We start from the raw sequence: 18,973 nt of genomic DNA, 5'->3' as shown, positions 1-18,973 counted from the left end.
CATATTTCAATGGAGCCTATCTTGGACAAATGGTGGAGCATCCTTCTCTCCATGTTTCAATGGACCCTAGCTTGGACAAGTGGTGGACCTTTGGTTCTCTCTATTATTCAATAGAGTTAGCTTGGACAAGTGGTGGACCTTGGAACCAAACCGCCATGTAAAACCTATCATGGTCACTCCAAGTGGTGAGAGAGAATAACCTTTAAGATATAGCCTTATAGGTTGGACAAGTGGTGGACCTTAACACCCTAATATTCTTAATATAATGACATAGAGCGAAAAAGTGGTGAATCTTGAGACAAAACCACTCATGCTACTAGCACTAATAGCTTGGACAAGTGGTGGACCTTGAACGTAAACCCCCCATGTTTCAATAGAGTTAGCTTCGACAAATGGTGGAGCATCCTGCTCACCATGTTTCAATGGAGCCTAGCTTAGACAAGTGGTGGACCTTTGCTTCTCTCTATGATTCAATAGAGTTAGCTTGGACAAGTGGTGGATCTTGGAACCAAAGCCCCATGTAAAACCTATCATGGTCACTCCAAGTGGTAATAAAGAATAACCTTTAAGATGTAGCCTTATAGGTTGGACAAGTGGTGGACCTTAACACGCGCATATTCTTAATATAATGACATAGAGTGGAAAAATGGTGAATCTTGAGACAAAACCACTCATGCTACTAGTGATAATAGCTTGGACAAGTGGTGGACCTTGAATGTAAACCCCTCATCTACGACATATCGTGGGTTTAATGTTTTTCAATGGAGCCTCGCATCTTGGAGACATGGTGCACCTTGATTCTCCTCATGTTTCAATGGAGCCTACCTTGGACAAATGGTGGAGCATCCTTCTCTCCATGTTTCAATGGACCCTAGCTTAAACAAGGGGTCGACCTTTTCTTCTCTCTATCTTTCATTAGAGTTAGCTTGGACAAGTGGTGGACCTTGGAACCAAACCCCCATGTAAAACCTATCATGGTGACTCCAAGTAGTAAGAAAGAATAACCTTTAAGATGTAGCCTTATAGGTTGGAAAAGTGGTGGACCTTAACACCCACATATTATTAATAAAAGTGGTGAATCTTGAGACCAAACCACTCAGGCTATAACCAATAATAGCTTGGACAAGTGGTGGACCTTGAATGTAAACCCCTCATCTACGAAATATCGTGGGTTTAATGTATTTCGATGTAGCCTAACATCTTGGAGACATGGTGCAGTTTGCTTCTCGTCATGTTTCAATGGAGCCCACCTTGGACAAATGGTGGAGCATCCTTCTCTCCATGTTTCAATGGACCCTAGCTTGGACAAGTGGTGGACCTTTGTTTCTCTCTATGTTTCAATAGAGTTAGCTTGGACAAGTGGTGGACCTTGGAACCAAACCCCCATGTAAAACCTATCATGGTGACTCCAAGTGGTGAGAAAGAATGACCTTTAAGATATAGCCTTATAGGTTGGACAAGTGGTGGACCTTAACACCCTAATATTCTTAATATAATGACATAGAGTGAAAAAGTGGTGAATCTTGAGACAAAACCACTCATGCTACTAGCACTAATAGCTTGGACAAGTGTTGGACCTTGAATGTAAACCCCTCATCTACGACATATCGTGGGTTTAATGTTTTTCGATGGAGCCTAGCATCTTGGAGACATGGTGCACCTTGCTTCTCCTCATGTTTCAATGGAGCCTACCTTGGACAAATGGTGGAGCATCCTTCTCTCCATGTTTCAATGGACCCTAGCTTAGACAAGGGGTGGACCTTTGCTTCTCTCTATGTTTCAATAGAGTTCGCTTGGACAGGTGGTGGACCTTGGAACCAAACCCCCATGTAAAACCTATCATGGTCACTCCAAGTAGTAAGAAAGAATAACCTTTAAGATGTAGCCTTATAGGTTGGACAAGTGGTGGACCTTAACACCCACATATTCTTAATAAAAGTGGTGAATCTTGAGACCAAACCACTCAGGCTACTAGCAATAATAGCTTGGACAAGTGGTGGACCTTGAAAGTAAACCCCTCATCTACGAAATATTGTGGGTTTAATGTATTTCGATGGAGCCTAGCATCTTGGAGACATGGTGCACCTTGCTTCTCGTCATGTTTCAATGGAGCCTATCTTGGACAAATAGTGGAGCATCCTTCTCTCCATGTTTCAATGGTCCCTAGCTTGGACAAGTGGTGGCCCTTTGTTTCTCTCTATGTTTCAATAGAGTTAGCTTGGACAAGTGGTGGACCTTGGAACCAAACCCCCATGTAAAACCTATCATGGTCACTCCAAGTGGTGAGAAAGAATGACCTTTAAGATATAGCCTTATAGGTTGGAAAAGTGGTGGACCTTAACACCCTAATATTCTTAATATAATGACATAGAGTGAAAAAGTGGTGAATCTTGAGACAAAACCACTCATGCTACTAGTGATAATAGCTTGGACAAGTGGTGGACCTTGAATCTAAACCCCTTATCTACGACATATCGTGGGTTTAATGTTTTTCGATGGAGCCTAGCATCTTAGAGACATGGTGCACCTTGCTTCTCCTCATGTTTCAATGGAGCCTACCATGGACAAATGGTGGAGCATCCTTCTCTCCATGTTTCAATGGACCCTAGCTTAAACAAGGGGTCGACCTTTTCTTCTCTCTATCTTTCATTAGAGTTAGCTTGGACAAGTGGTGGACCTTGGAACCAAACCCCCATGTAAAACCTATCATGGTGACTCCAAGTAGTAAGAAAGAATAACCTTTAAGATGTAGCTTTATAGGTTGGACAAGTGGTGGACCTTAACACCCACATATTCTTAATAAAAGTGGTGAATCTTGAGACCAAACCACTCAGGCTATAACCAATAATAGCTTGGACAAGTGGTGGACCCTGAATGTAAACCCCTCATCTACGAAATATCGCGGGTTTAATGTATTTCGATGGAGCCTAGCATCTTGGAGACATGGTGCAGCCTGCTTCTCATCATGTTTCAATGGAGCCCACCTTGGACAAATGGTGGAGCATCCTTCTCTCCATGTTTCAATGGACCCTAGCTTGGACAAGTGGTGGACCTTTGTTTCTCTCTATGTTTCAATATAGTTAGCTTGGACAAGTGGTGGACCTTGGAACCAAACGCCCATGTAAAACCTATCATGGTGACTCCAAGTGGTGAGAAAGAATGACCTTTAAGATATAGCCTTATAGGTTGGACAAGTGGTGGACCTTAACACCCTAATATTCTTAATATAATGACATAGAGTGAAAAAGTGGTGAATCTTGAGACAAAACCACTCATGCTACTAGCACTAATAGCTTGGACAAGTGTTGGACCTTGAATGTAAACCCCTCATCTACGACATATCGTGGGTTTAATGTTTTTCAATGGAGCCTAGCATCTTGGAGACATGGTGCACCTTGCTTCTCCTCATGTTTCAATGGAGCCTACCTTGGACAAATGGTGGAGCATCCTTCTCTCCATGTTTCAATGGACCCTAGCTTAGACAAGGGGTGGACCTTTGCTTCTCTCTATGTTTCAATAGAGTTAGCTTGGACAGGTGGTGGACCTTGGAACCAAACCCCCATGTAAAACCTATCATGGTCACTCCAAGTAGTAAGAAAGAATAACCTTTAAGATGTAGCCTTATAGGTTGGACAAGTGGTGGACCTTAACACCCACATTTAATAAAAGTGGTGAATCTTGAGACCAAACCACTCAGGCTACTAACAATAATAGCTTGGACAAGTGGTGGACCTTGAAAGTAAACCCCTCATCTACGAAATATCGTGGGTTTAATGTATTTCGATGGAGCCTAGCATCTTGGAGACATGGTGCAGCTTGCTTCTCGTCATGTTTCAATGGAGACTATCTCAGATAAATGGTGGAGCATCCTTCTCTCCATGTTTCAATGGACCCTAGCTTGGACAAGTGGTGGACCTTTGTTTCTCTCTATGTTTCAATAGAGTTAGCTTGGACAAGTGGTGGACCTTGGAACCAAACCCCCATGTAAAACCTATGATGGTCACTCCAAGTGGTAATAAAGAATAACCTTTAAGATGTAGCCTTATAGCTTGGACAAGTGGTGGACCTTAACACACGCATATTCTTAATATAATGACATAGAGTGGAAAAGTGGTGAATCTTGAGACCAAACCACTCAGGCTACTACCAATAATAGCTTGGACAAGTGTTGGACCTTGAATGTAAACCCCTCATCTACGACATATCGTGGGTTTAATGTTTTTCGATGGAGCCTAGCATCTTGGAGACATGGTGCACCTTGCTTCTCCTCATGTTTGAATGGAGCCTACCTTGGACAAATGGTGGAGCATCCTTCTCTCCATGTTTCAATGGACCCTAGCTTAGACAAGGGGTGGACCTTTGCTTCTCTCTATGTTTCAATAGAGTTAGCTTGGACAAGTGGTGGACCTTGGAACCAAACCCCCATGTAAAACCTATCATGGTCACTCTAAGTAGTAAGAAAGAATAACCTTTAAGATGTAGCCTTATAGGTTGGACAAGTGGTGGACCTTAACACCCACATATTCTTAATAAAAGTGGTGAATCTTGAGACCAAACCACTCAGGCTACTAGCAATAATGGCTTGGACAAGTCGTGGACCTTGAATGTAAACCCCTCATCTATGAAATCTCGTGGGTTTAATGTATTTTGATGGAGCCTAGCATCTTGGAGACATGGTGCAACTTGCTTCTTGTCATGTTTCAATGGAGCCTATCTTGGACAAATGGTGGAGCATCCTTCTCTCCATGTTTCAATGGACCCTAGCTTGGACAAGTGGTGGACCTTTTCTTCTCTCTATCTTTCATTAGAGTTAGCTTGGACAAGTGGTGGACCTTGGAACCAAACCCCCATGTAAAACCTATCATGGTGACTCCAAGTAGTAAGAAAGAATAACCTTTAAGATGTAGCCTTATAGGTCGGACAAGTGGTGGACCTGAACACGCGCATATTCGTAATATAATGACATAGAGTGCAAAAGTGGTGAATCTTGAGACCAAACCACTCAGGCTACTACCACTAATAGCTTGGACAAGTGTTGGACCTTGAATGTAAACCCCTCATCTACGACATATCATGGGTTTAATGTTTTTCGATGGAGCCTAGCATCTTGGAGACATGGTGCACCTTGATTCTCCTCATGTTTCAATGGAGCCTACCTTGGACAAATGGTGGAGCATCCTTCTCTCCATGTTTCAATGGACCCTAGCTTAGACAAGGGGTGGACCTTTGCTTCTCTCTATGTTTCAATAGAGTTAGCTTGGACAAGTGGTGGACCTTGGAACCAAACCCCCATGTAAAACCTATCATGGTCACTCCAAGTAGTAAGAAAGAATAACCTTTAAGATGTAGCCTTATAGGTTGGACAAGTGGTGGACCGTAACACCCACATATTCTTAATAAAAGTGGTGAATCTTGAGACCAAACCACTCACGCTACTAGCAATAATAGCTAGGGATAACCATTAAGATATAGTCTTTCAAGGGGTGAGAAAGAATAACCATTAAGATATAGTCTTATAGGTTGGACAAGTGGTGGACCTTAACACCCAAATATTCTTAATATAATGATAGAGAGTGGAAAAGTGGGGAATCTTGAGAGCAAACCCCTCATGCTACTAGCGATAATAGGTTGGACAAATTGTTGATCTTGAATGTAAACTCCCCATGTACAAAATAACGTGGGTTTAAGGTATTTCGATGGAGGCTAGCATCTTGGAGATATGGTGCAGCTTGCTTCTCTTCATGTTTCAATGGAGTTTATCTTGGACAAATGGTGGAGCATCCTTCTCTCCATGTTTCAATAGACCCTAGCTTAGACAAGTGGTGGACCTTTGCTTCTCTCTATGTTGCAATAGAGTTAGCTTGGACAAGTGGTGGACCTTGGAACCGAACCCCCATGTAAAACCTTTCATGGTCACTCCAAGTGGTCAGAAAGAATAACCATTAAGATATAGTCTTATAGGTTGGACAAGTGGTGGACCTTAATACCCAAATATTCTTAATATAATAATACAGAGTGAAAAAGTGGTGAATCTTGAGACCAAACCCCTCATGCTACTAGCGTTAATAGGTTGGACAACTGGTGGACCTTGAATGTAAACCTTCCATGTTTCAATAGAGTTAGCTTCGACAAATGGTGGAGCATCCTTCTCTCCATGTTTCAATGGAGCCTAGCTTGGATAAGTGGTGGACCTTTTGCTTCTCTCTATGAGAAGAATAAAGTTAGCTTGGATAAGTGGTGGACCTTGGAACCAAACCCCTATGTAAAACATATCATGGACATTTCAAGTGGTGAGAAAGAATACCCTTTAAGATATACGCTTATAGGTTGGACAAGTGGTCGACCTCAACACCTAGATCTTCTTTATATAATGACAAAGAGTGGAAAAGTGGTGAATCTTGAGACCAAACCACTCATGCTACTAGGGATAATAGCTTGGAAAAGTGACTGACCTTGACGTTAAACCCCACATGTAAACAATATCGTGGGTTTAAGGTATTTCAATGGATCCTAGAATCTTGGAGACATGGTGCAACTTACTTCTTTTCATGTTTCAATGAAGCCTATCTTCCACCAATGGGGGATCATCCTTCTCTAAATGTCTCAGTGGAGCCTAGCTTGGACAAGTGGTGGACCTTTGCTTCTCTCTATGTTTCCATAGAGTTAGCTTGGACAAGTGGTGGACCTTGAAACCAAACCCCCATGTAAAACATATCATGGTCATTCCAAGTGGTGAGAAATAATACACTTTAAGATCTAGCCTTATAGGTTGGACAAGTGGTCGACCTTAAAACCTAGATCTTCATAATATAACGACATAGAGTGGAAAAGTGGTAAATCTTGAGACCCAACCACTCATGCTACTAGAGATAATAGCTTGGAAAACTGACTGATCTTGACGTTAAACCCCACATATAAACAATATCGTGGGTTTAAGGTATTTCAATGGATTCTGGAATCTTGGAGACATGGTGCAGATTGCTTCCCTTCATGTTTCAATGGAGCCTATCTTGGACAAATGGTGGAGCATCCTTCTCTCCATGTTTCAATGGAGCCTAGCTTGGACAAGTGGTGGACCTTTGCTTCTCTCTATGTTTCAATAGAGTTAGCTTGGACAAGTGGTGGGCCTTGGAACCAAACTCCCATGTAAAACCTATCTTGGTAACTCCAAGTGGTGAGAAAGAATAAATTTTAAGATATGGCCTTATAGGTTGGACAAGTGGTGGACCTTAGCACCCATATATTCTTAATAGAATGACATAGAGTGGAAAAATGGTGAATCTTGAGACCAAACCACTCATGCTACTAGAGATAATAGGTTGGACAAGTGGTGGACCTTGAATGTAAACCCCATGTACAAAATATCATGGGTTTGAGGTATTTCAATGGAGCCTAGCATCTTGGAGACATGGTGTAGCTTGCTTTTCTTCCTGTTTCAATGGAGCGTATCTTGGACAAATGGTGGAGCATCCTTCTCTCATGTTTCAATGGACCTAGCTTGGACAAGTGGTGGACCTTTGATTCTCTCTATGTTTCAATAGAGTTAGCTTGGACAAGTGGTGGACTTGAAACAAAACCCCCATGTAAAACCTATGCTGGCCACTCCAAGTGGTGAGAAAGAATAACCTTAAAGATATAGCCTTATGTTGGACAAGTGGTGGACCTTAACACAAATATTCTTATAATATATGAATAGAGAGAAAAGTGGTGCAATCTTGGAACCAACCTATCATGCTATAGTGTTTATAGGTTGGGACAAGTGGTGACTTGAATGTAAAAACCCCCATGTTTTCAAGTAGACTTAGCTTCGAAAAATGTTAGAGGTAAAAACTGTTTCATGGAGTAGCTTGGAAAGGTGGTGGACCTTTGTTTCTTATCTGTTTCATAGATTTTGATGGACAAGAGGTTTGACTTGGCGACCAACCCTCCAATGTAAAACATAAATGGACATTTCAAGTAGTGAGTGAGAAAGAATACCCTTTAGATATACCCTTCTAGGGTTGGAAAGTGGTCGACTTTAACCCCAGATCTTCATAACGTAAGACATCCGAGTGGCAAAAGTGGTGGAATATCAGCCCAACCACTCATGCTACCTAGAGATAATAGGTTGGACAAGAGGTGGACTTGAATTTAAACACCATATACAAAATATCATGGGTTTAAGGTATTTCATGGATCTTAGCATCTTGGAGACATGGTGCAGCTTGCTTCTCTTCATGTTTCAATGGAGCCTATCTTGGACAAATGGTGGAGCATCCTTCTCTCCATGTTTCAATGGACCCTAGCTTAGACAAGTGGTGGACCTTTGCTTCTCTCTATGTTTCAATAGATAGAGTTAGCTTGGACAAGTGGTGGAACTTGGAACCAAACCCCCATGTAAAACCTATCATGGTCATTCCAAGTGGTGAGAAAGAATACCCTTTAAGATATAGCCTTATAGGTTGGACAAGTGGTGGACCTTAACACCCAGATCTTCTTAATATAATGACATAGAGTAGAAAAGTGGTGAATCTTGACATCAAACCACTCATGCTACTAGTGATAATAGGTTGGACAAGTGGTGGACCTTGAATGTAAACCCCCATGTACGAAATATCATGGGTTTAAGATATTTCAATGGAGCCTAGCATTTTGGAGACATGGTGCAGCTTGCTTCTCTTCATGTTTCAATCAAACCTGGCTTGGACAAATGGTGGAGCATCCTTCTCTCCATGTTTCAATGGAGCCTAGCTTGGACAAGTGGTGGACCTTTGATTCTCTCTATGTTTCAATAGAGTTAGCTTGGACAAGTGGTGGACCTTGGAACCATACCCCTATGTAAAACCCATCATGTGCATTCCAAGTGGTGGTAAATAATACCATTTAAGATATAGCCTTATAGGTTGGACAAGTGGTGGACCTTAACACCCAGATCTTCTTAATATAATGACATAGAGTGGAAAAGTGGTGAATCTTGAGACCAAACCACTCATGCTACTAGGGATAATAGGTTGGACAAGTGGTGGACCTTGAATTTAAAACCCACATATACAAAATATCATGGGTTTAAGGTATTTCAATGGAGCCTAGCATCTCAAAGACATGGTGCATCTTGCTTCTCTTCATGTTTCAATGGAGCCTATTTTGGACAAATGGTGGAGCATCCTTCTCTCCATGTTTCAATGGACCCTAGATTGGACAAGTGGTGGACCTTTGCTTCTCTCTATGTTTCAATATAGTTAGCCTATATTAGACAATTAGTAGACCTCCAATCTCTCCATGTTGTCTAGAGCTGAGCTTGGACAAGTGGTGGACCTTACTTCTCCCTTCCCTTAGTTTACTAGCTTAAATGATCACTATGTATACTTGCTTAGATCTAGCTTGAACAAGTGGTGGAACTTGTATTCACACAAACTTAATCCATTACAAAAAAGTATATGTTAAAATAACATTTGGTTTTTTTTGTTTCAGGAAAGATGGCTCCAAAAAAAAGGTTGCAAGGGTTGCTGTCTCAGTTGACTATACTTGCAATGATCTTAGGAAATGGTATTTGGACATACATGGTATAGAGGGTGCACAATTTCATAAGGTGCATCTATTTATTGCCAAAAAGGAGAATGACAGCTTGTTTGAAGATGTTGGACAAGTTGTGGAAGCATCTGTCTCTGTAGTTGATAGTCATCCAGAGGTGGAATGCATTGACATTCTAGTTCCAATGAATCTAGAATTTCAACTATCTCCAGGAGCATATGCATTGGAGCGCATGTCTAGAAACAAAGAAGAGACAATGTTTTCTCGAGGATGGAAGTTTGCAGAATCAAATCCAAATATCACAGCAGATCAACTTCAAAGCTCCATCATTGCCACACTACAACGAAAAAAGGTGAAAGCTTCACGACCACCATCCACAAAGAAGCAAGCAAAAGTGCAGAAAGTAGAAGCTAAGCGAACTAGTTCCATTTTGGATGTAGACAAGGCATCTTTGGCATCCTCATCAACAGAGGGTTCAATGTCAAAGATGAGAATTGTGGATCCAGATGTTTTAGAAGCTGAGGCCATGAAAGGACAAGAAAAAGATACAGGTGGAATGAATAAGTACATAAATTATTTTCCTTTCCAATATAGGGAATTTGATATCCCTATTCAAAATTGTTGGCTTGCTCCTGATCACTATAATGCACGTATTATGGATAAAAAACACGCTGAAAGTGTGTTATTTGGATTTTCACGGAGTACGACCAAGCCTGCAGCATGTGCATATTTGATGCCTGTTCGAAATGCAAAATCAAAGAAGGGGACTCCTTTGGCAGTAGAAGAGGTAGAGGAGCAAAAAATTAAAGATTATCATTATTGGATTCTTGATGGGCAGCATTCAATCTATGCTGCAAAAGTTTTGCTTCACAATGAACAAAACAACAAAGAGATCTTTGAAAGACTGATTAGCGTGTATAAATTTAGAAAGGCTCGCATTGTTGTGAATGCTCCTCCATTTGTTGCAACTGCTATATCTGCCATTGCAAATGAGGAGGCTCAGGCATTGTATGTCAAGCAACCTTACAGCCAAATATTGAGACATTTACGGAGTCAATGGATCTTCTCAGGACGACCACCAAAGGCAGCAAGTGGAATTGCAGAGGGACATGCATCTCGTGCCGGATGGGATGTAAGTTATTTTCTTTGTCTTTTTGATAGTGTTTAATTAACAAATCTTGCTCAATAGTTTAATTATTTCTCTATTTCTTTTTAGGCTTTTCTTCGATTGGCAAGAATGAGTGCAGCAGCAAGTTGGATTGCTAAACAGGCACACATGGTCACTACTCTGATTTAGTTTATGATTGCTGGATAGAAATCATTGAAAATCTAGAAGAGGAGAATAAGAAACCCCCAACAACTGTATTTAGATACCTTTGTGGCCTTGAGGAATCAGAGGTAAAGACTATTCAAGAAGAGATTAGAGATGAGAAGATTTTACTGTCAAAGAGTGCAAAGGATGGTGATGCAACTGACATGTATGATCGAATCAAGCAGTTGAAGCAAGACAAATTGATTCAAGATGCACTTCTTGAAGGCTTCAACAATTTGAATGAGTCTTCACCATGTAAAGACTGGGAGGAGGTGGTCAAAATGTATAACATCAATGATGTTGTTTATAAAACAATTTTAATGCTATGCGAGGAATGGATCAGATCTAGTTTGACGCGTGGAACAAAGAAAATGGCTTTTCCAGATGGAGCAATAAAATACATGCAATGGGCAATTCACCTTCAAAAGGAGAAAACTGAGCCTAGAGATTTGCCATGGTCAATCTATGTGGTGAGCCTACAAATGGAAGGCAATCTCTACTTGATGCGCCACTTCAATAATAAAGTGCCTATTGGCTTATGTGTTTTAGATATGACAAAAAACGTTGGAGGCAATTTGAAGTGGAGTGAGGAGACATTTAACAATGCTTTGGATGGGATCTTGGCTATTGCTGGAGGGTCAACAGATCCTGGATTTGTCTTTCTTGCATTTGTGGATTTCACTAACTTCACAAAATTGCAATGTGCCTTTCACGCCATGGGAGATAATCTGAGCTACCATTGTTGTGGTGCATTGCATCACTTTCCATCAGCTCCTTGCAAAGGAGCAATTCAATTCCTAACAGTTATTGCCTTCTTGGGACAAGGCAATGCATTTGAAGACCTGAGAAGAAGATCAGAGGAACATCCCATGCCAATTGATTGTTCTCTTCTTCAAGTAGCAGATAACGATATGTCAGATTTGCAATATTTGGAGGCCAAAAAAGAGCTTTGGTCAAGCACTACATTCGTACATATTGTTTTGAAGACCGCAAGCTTGTTGATGTTTTTGGTGATGGCTCCTTGGTTGCACAAGAAGGAATACAACAGAAAAAAGAAGTCATCTGCTTAATTGATAGTGTGGAGGAGGCAAAAAGCATGGAGACCATGCTGCTAGACTTTGTTAAGTCTCATGAAGATATAGAAAAATGGGCTGGACTTCAACAATCCACTTCGCAATCAGGCGACATTGTGCCTGTTACAGAGGAGTGCTCTCCACAAAGAGAAGAAGAACAACAACAACACCATCCTCTGTCAATGGAGGACTTTTTGGAAATGGAGACACGTATGTTTTGAGTTTCTTGTGCATGTTAGTGTTTCTTGTTACTGATTTGATACTCTTAATGTTAGATTTTGCTTTATATAGTATTGATTGAGCTTGTATTTTTTATCTCAAGCATTCAAGGTTTGAATGTAAATAGTAAATTACTTGAGTTTTTGAATGGTGGATCTGTAGACTAAAACTAAAACATTTAATACTCACAAAGACTTAATTACTTAAGAGCTTGAACTCAATAAGTTTTGGACCTTTTATCAATACCCCCTTGATATGATACATTAGATCGTAGCATGGTTAAATGGTGATGCTTCATAAATTGAACCTAGCTTAGACAGGTGCTGGAGCCTAAATTTAAACTAACCTTGCTAGAAGGGAGCTTATGTTTGGACTTTGAGAACTAGCATAAGTAATCAATTAGAGCATAGATTAGACATGTGGTGGTGGCCGGCCTTAGAGACCAAAATCTTAATGAGCTTGGAAAGGTATTTAAGTACTGCAATTTACTTAGTTTTAGTACTCATTAAATGCATAGCTTGACAAAAGGTGGACCTTACATGGATCCTAATTTCAAGAGGTGTGGTAGACCTTCAAAACAAGCTCATATAGCTTGGACATGTGGTAGACCTTGCATGAAGACTAGTTTAGACAGTGTGTGGTACACCTTGTAACCAACACCCATTTGTTATATTAGCTTGGACAAGTGGTGGACCTTGCTTTTATGTTTCAATGGAGCATATTTTGGACAGGTGGTAGACCTTGTTTCTCTCCATGCTTCAATGGAGAGAAACTTTAGCTTGGACAAGTGGTGGACCTTGTTTTTATGTTTTAAAGGAGCATATTTCGGACAAGTGGTAGACATAGTTTCTCTCCATGGTTCAATGGAACCCACCTTAGACAAGTGAAGTACCTTGAAACCAAACCCCATAATACAACCTACTAAATAGGTTGGAAAATTGGTGGGATATGAAACCATCCATGATAGAGCATAGTATAGGTGAAAACGTAGTGGTCCTTATATCAATTACCCATGCATAGCTTGGACAAGTGGTGGACCTTGATTCTCTCTATGTTTCAATGGATCCTATCTTGGACTAGAGATATATCTTACTTAGTTCCATGCTTCAATGGATTGTAGCTTGGATAAGGAGTGGAACTTCAAACAAAACTCCACATAGCATATATTAACAATTCATGGGTTTTATAGAGATTGTCCTGCCTATTTTGGAGAGTTGGTACACCTTTATTCTCCATTCTTCAATGGATCTGAGGTTGGACAAGCGGAGCTGGAGAAGTGGTCAACCTTAAAATGAAACCTCCCATGCTACAACCATCATAGATCGTATATGTAGTGGACCTTGAAACTCTTTTATGTCCCTAGCTTAGAGAAGCATTGCACTCTTGATTATCTCCATACATGAAGGCAAGGTTGGACAAGTGGTGGACCTTCAAACCAGAATCTCTATGCAATAATAGGCAAGTGGTGGAGCTTGTTTTCTCCTTGTTCCAATGGAGCCTAGCTTAGACAAACAATGGAGCTTGCTTCTCTCCATGTTTCAATGGATCCTAGCTTAGAAAAGTGGTGGAGCTTTGCTTCTCTCCATGTTCCAATGGACCATAGCTTAGACAAGTGGTAGACCTTGAAACAACACCTCGTATACAACATATTATGGGGTTTTCATGTTTCAATGGCTCCTAGCTTGGACAAATGGTAGAGCTTGCTTCTCTTTATGTTTCAATGGATCCAATCTTAGCCAAGGGGTGGACCTTGAAACAAGAATCCCCCCCCCCATGTACAACGTATTATGGGTTTTGAAAGCACTGGGAGAAAATAATAGCTTTGATAAGTGGTGGACCTTGCTTCTCTCCATGCTTCAATGGAGCCGAGGTTGGACACATGTTGGAGAGAAGATGGTTGCCCATGAAATAAGACCATGCATGCTATAATCAATCATATGTTGTACACATGGTGGACCTTGCAATTGTTTTATATGCCTAACTTGGACAAGTGGAGGACCCTTGATTACCTCCAGATATCAACAACAAGCCAAGTTTGGACAAGTGTAGTACCACCAAACCAGAATCTATATGCTACAATAGAGTATAGGTAGGACACGCGATGAACCTTGATATCAAACCATCCATGCTACTAGAGATGATAGGTTTCACATGTGGTGGAACCTTGTATCAATGTTCTATGTGTAGTTTTTGACTAGTGATAGACCTTGAAACTAATCCCTCTAGGCTACAAGAAAAAAGAGATGGATGAGGAGGCTAGACTACTTTTGTTGCATCAATGCATCCCATGTTACCACATATACTATAGGGTTCTTGGATAAGTGTTGGATCTTGTGTCAATGCTCCATGTCTAGCTTGGACAAGTGGTGGACCTTGGTTCTCTCTATGCTTCAAATGGGCAATAGATTGGAGACACAGTGGCCTTTTTTTTCCAATGATTTTATTTTTTGGAAACCTTGGAGGCACCATGTAAGAGGCACTCTAAGTCTTCCATACAATGGACCTATTGGACTATAAAATAATGATATCTTTCTTTGATATTGTCATTATTTTATGCATAATATTTTCTTCTTTTTGCAGACACAAAGGAGTTAAGTGATATAAAAACTAGATGTATTTCACACTATGATTGGCATGAAGATCCTTTTGGGACACCAACTTTCCTATTCCCAAAGATGTAATTTTCCATATTAACGGTGTGGATTTTGAAGTGCGACTTTCATGTATTGAAGGAGCTGGTTATGGGCTATTTGTGCATACTACCCTGGAAAGTGGTTTGACTATTCTAAACTATGGAGGGCATAAGTATAGATTTCAAGACTGGAAAAAGATATGCAAAATATTTCCAAGAGCTTATAAATATTCTCTTCTAGAGGATCCAAACATAGAAGAAGAGGAAGATCAATCATACATTATTGGTTGTGTAGAAGAAGGAAACGTGTCGGGCTATATAAATAGTTCTCACAGTACAAATGTCTGTCCCAACGTACGCTATACATTTGATCCAAATTTGCCACCTTGGCATAAATGCACCTCTTCACACATCAAGTCAGAAGAATATGGCCATGTATGCATTGAGACTATTTGTCAAGTTGAAGCAGGAGAAGAGTTGTTTGCTGACTATAACTTTACTTGACATTGTAAAGTATTGTACATGGATGGAAATCTCAAGTACATGCATCATTTTCATTTTTCATGGATGAAATCTCAAGTGAATATAACATTTGATTATTGTTTAGTTTATGCTCAACGAGAATCTAGAGTGCTCTTATGCTTTGTGTGTTGTCTAACATATTTGACTACCTTGGCCATAGAATCTTGATTCTACTCTAGATTTGTGATAAATCTTACCAAAATTTAATCAATGTCTAGGTTGGACAAGTGGTGGGGCTTCAAACATTACTGTCTTAAACAAGTGGAGTTATCTTACTTGAATAAGTGGTGGCCTTTGAATCCAAATCTAAGCCAAATCTCTAATTATTTTCTTGTAGTCTAGGTTGGACATTTGGTGGACCTTGTATCCATGTTTCCTCAACAAGGGTGGCTTTTAGTTTTCACTTTAAGTACTCATCTTTAATAAAGTGTAGGATGGAAAATGTTGAGTTAGTAGATTGTATTTTAGACAAGTGGTGTTTGGTGTACGAATGCTGAAAATGGTTGCAAGGATTCTAACAACGACTTTACCTTAAATAAATTTCTTACTAGGAGTTCTACATATAAATATGGTGAATAAAATTCTAGTGGTTTTGAGATACCATTTGTGTGTGTGTTTTCTTAGATTCACAAACTGGGATGGATAATGCTCCTATGGTTCAGTCAACAACTATAGAATCCATAGATTCTATGGTTTCTAAAGTGCCCAAGATGGATGATATTTCTATACTAGAGTCTAGTGTTGTGCAACTTGAGCAAGCTTCCAATAATGAGAACCAAGAAATCGATGCTTCAAAAATGCAACATACATCAAAAGAGACTGAAAAGTCCACTCACGAGCTATTGCCAATTGGTACTACGTCATGTAGCGTAGATGTTGAGAAATCCATGCTTACAATTATATTGGATTTAAATGGTCTATTGTTGAAACGTTCCCCTCAACCATCCTCACACCACAACTCAGTGCAAATGGATTCAAAAAGATATATTATACTCAGGCCAGGTTGCATCCAATTCTTGAAGACTATTTTACAAAGGTTTAATGTTGCAATTTGGTCGACAGCTACTAGGAATAATGTGTATCAAATCCTTGCAGCACTAAACAACTTAGCTGAGGATACATTGCCTTTCTTTGCAATTTGGTCGCAAGATGTTTGCTACACCGCTCAAACTCAAAAATTGTTTAGACCCGACAATCCAAACGTTGAGGCAATGTTCAAGCCTCTAGCCAAAATTGCCATGGGGTTTGAATGTGATCCACAAAGAACAGTGCTTATTGATGACTCTCCTTACAAGGGATGTATTTCACCAGCAAACAATTGCATTTTTCCACCACAATTTGATGCTGAGAAGATGGTTGACAATATGCTCTTGGAGGAGCTACTGCCATACTTGATTCAGCTTGATGAGAGAAGGGATGTGCGTGATTTAATTGCTTCTAATCGTTATGGACAACCTATAGTGACAAATGATAGTGAATACAAACAAATCATGGAGTATTGGAAGCAGAAAAATGATGTTTGGTCAGCTAAGGTGTTCTTTACAAGAAGAATACCACCTGCAAAAGGTGACAGAGATGAAACTATCATTGAAGATGCAAGTGACACAAGCCACCGCAATGAAATGAGAAGAGCCCAAATACAAGAGATCTTGGCAAAGGAGCGTACACCCATTGAAAGCATGAAGGCGTCACAATTGACCACTTTAGCTAGGCAATTGGGTTGTAACACAAAAGGAGTTTTGAAGGCAACCACAGCAAAGGCTTATATAAATAAGGTGAAAGCTGAGAACAATCTTCTAAGGCTGGATAGAAAGCAACCCTAAGGTACTAGTGACATGTCATATATTCTTGATACACATGCTTGAACACTCATGTGCATGGTATCTAACAAATCTTTCTTTTTATTCCTTCTTGCAGGATCTTACAAAGGATACTACTAGATGGAGCTCAATCAATAGAGATTTTGATATTTTTGCTCAAAATAATGAAGCAGTCACTACATTTTTTGTTTATCAATTTCTTGAGAGACTTTATTTTAGTTTGTAATCATCAAATGAAATGAAAAGTATCCTTCTTATTAAGATTGTTGATCTTTTTCTTGTTCAAACCTTTCAATTGTGATTTATAGTTTTGTTAGCATGAGATTGTGCTTTTTTAGTTTGAAAAAAACTGTCAAAGATCCAAGTCTTTTTGGCTTTACTTAAGTTATTAATTGTGAAAGATCCAAGTCTTTTTGCTTTACTTAAGTTATTGATTGCCTATGTAATAGTCCTTAAAACAATATCGGATGGCTTTCTTGCTCCCATGTCTCACATTGGTCTTTAGGTAAGACAAGTGGTGACCTTGAAAGTATGGTCTCATATCTCGATCAAGTGAAGAGACATGAAGCTTAAATATCACTACTATGTATCTAGTGTTAAACTCCATCGAGACAAAGACTAGATAGCCAAATTGCAGTCGAGTTTAAGTGAAAAATCCATTTGAGCTAAGGTAAAACTTATAGTGCCTCATTTTTCTAGGATTCTACCCCATCAAGGAAGTTATAATCTAGCACAAACCAATTAAGACTCTTTTGGAGCCTAGATAGGACAATTCGTGGAACTTATGAAACTTATTATTGAGTTAGAGTCTAGTTTAGATAAGCAAAAGATCTTCAAACCAGCACTTGGTCTTACTATTCAATATTCAAAGTCCTTGAGGCTAACAAATTACATACCCACTTGTAACCTAACTAATGAGTAATTATATAGATCTAAGCAAGTATATATAATGAGTCTTCAAACTAATAATCCAAGGGAAGAGAGTAGCAAGGTCCACTACTTGTCCAAGCTCAGCTCTAGACAACATAGAAAGATGCTAGTTCTACTAATTGTCTAATTATAGGCATGGAGAAATGATAGAAGGTTGACCACTTGTCCAACCTATCATCTCTAGTAAGATGGGAGGTTTGGCCTTAAGATTCACCATGTAACCAACCTATACATCATTGTATTATGAAGAGTAAAAAAGCAAAGCTCCACTTGTCCAAGCTAGTTCTAAAATCCACATGGAGATAAGCAAGCTCCACCATTTGTCGAATCTCTCTTCCATTAAAACATGAAAAAACTCATCTATGTTGTACAGGGGGACTTTTTTCCAAGGTCCACCACTTGTCCAAGCTAGGATCCCTAGTAGCACGAGTGGTTTGGTCTCAAGATACACCACTTGTACACTCTATGTCATTATATTAAGAAGAACTATGTATTAAGGTCCACCACTTGTCCAACCTATAAGGTTATATTAAATGGTATCCTTTCTCACCACTTGAAATGCCCATGATATGTTTTACACGGGGGTTTCATTCCAAGGTCCACCACTTGTCCAAGCTAACTCTATTCAAACATAGAGAGAAGCAAAGGTCCACCACTTGTCCAAGCTAACTCTATTCAAACATAGAGAGAAGCAAAGGTTCACCACTTGTCAAAGCTAGGCTCCGTTGAAGTATGGAGAGAAGTAACTCCATCATTTTTCCAAGATAGGTGCCATTCAAACATGGAAAGAATCAAGATCTACCATGTCTCCGAGATTCTAGGCTCATTGAAACACCCTAAAACCATGATATTTTGTACATGGGGTGTTTACATTCAAGGTCTACCACTTCTCTAACGTATTATACCTAGTAGCATGAGTGATTTGGTCTTAAGATTCACCACTTATCCACTCTAT

This window comes from Adiantum capillus-veneris, chromosome 24 (assembly GCF_014529385.1).
Source record: "Adiantum capillus-veneris isolate H3 chromosome 24, ASM1452938v2, whole genome shotgun sequence".
Taxonomy (NCBI): domain Eukaryota; kingdom Viridiplantae; phylum Streptophyta; class Polypodiopsida; order Polypodiales; family Pteridaceae; genus Adiantum; species Adiantum capillus-veneris.
Note: the sequence above shows the minus strand (reverse complement) of the source record.